The 1,074-nt window shown below is 56.0% G+C and overlaps 1 non-coding gene across 1 annotated transcript; it reads left to right on the forward strand.

Moving 5' to 3' along the window:
• The first annotated feature begins 375 nt into the window (after positions 1–375).
• Positions 376–478, forward strand: LOC137207262 (U6 spliceosomal RNA). The gene has a single exon (XR_010935009.1). It is a non-coding gene; the product is annotated as a U6 spliceosomal RNA (small nuclear RNA).
• The last annotated feature ends 596 nt before the right edge of the window (positions 479–1,074 follow it).

Genomic DNA, 1,074 nt, shown 5'->3' on the forward strand with positions numbered 1-1,074 from the left:
TCTGAGCAGAGCCTAAGCAGAGAGCAAGCATGCCAGGCAGAAAGAGGCAGGGGCCAGGGCCCAGGCAGGCACAAGCCTGAGAGTCTGAACAATGCCCAGGAGGTCAGATGCTGGCTGAGGGGCCGTGGAGCCGGGTAAGGACCCTGGGTTTAACCCTAAATGTGACTGTCAGCCCCCAGAGGGCTGGCTGGTTCGACTTAAGCTCTGCTGTGTGGAGAGAGGCAGACAGGAGGGGTCAGGAGAGCCGCTGAGGGCTGTGCAGTCAGGGTCCCGCAGAAGCGTGACAGTGGCTGGGGAGGAAGTGAGAGGTGGTCATCCCGGGAGCATGTTTTGAAGCTTGGGGTGTGAGGCAAAGACAAGACTCAGGGACGACTCGTGCTCACTCTGGCAGCACATATATGAAAACTGAAACGATAGAAGATTAGCGTGGCCTCTGCACAAAGATGACACGCAAATTCGCGAAGTGTTCCATATATTTAGGGGAATATAGCCAATATTTTGTAATAACTGTAAATGGAAAGTAACCTTTAAAATTGTATAAAAGGGACTTCCCTGGTGGTGCAGTGGTTGGGAGTCCACCTGCCAATGCAGGGGACACGGGTTCGAGCCCTGGTCCAGGGGGATCCCACATGCCGCGGAGCAGCTAGGCCTGTGCACCACAGCTGCTGAGGCCCGCGCCCCTAGAGTCCGTGCTCCGCAACAAGGGAAGCTACCACAGTGAGAGGCCCATGCACTGCGGCGATGAGTGGCTCCCGCTCTCCGCAGCTGGAGAGGGCTCCTGCACAGCAGTGAAGACCCAACGCAGCCAAAAGTAAATAAGTAAATAAATTATTAAAAAATAAAATAAAATAGTATAAAAATAAAAATCAGGGCTTCCCTGGTGGCGCAGTGGTTGAGAGTCCGCCTGCTGATGCAGGGGACACGGGTTCGTGCCCCGGTCCGGGAAGATCCCACATGCCGCGGAGCAGCTGGGCCCGTGGGCCATGGCCGCTGAGCCTGCGTGTCCGGAGCCTGTGCTCGGCAACGGGAGAGGCCACAGCAGTGAGAGGCCCGCGTACCACAAAAATAAATAAA

The sequence above is a fragment of the Pseudorca crassidens genome, chromosome 1 (assembly GCF_039906515.1).
Source record: "Pseudorca crassidens isolate mPseCra1 chromosome 1, mPseCra1.hap1, whole genome shotgun sequence".
Lineage (NCBI taxonomy): Eukaryota > Metazoa > Chordata > Mammalia > Artiodactyla > Delphinidae > Pseudorca > Pseudorca crassidens.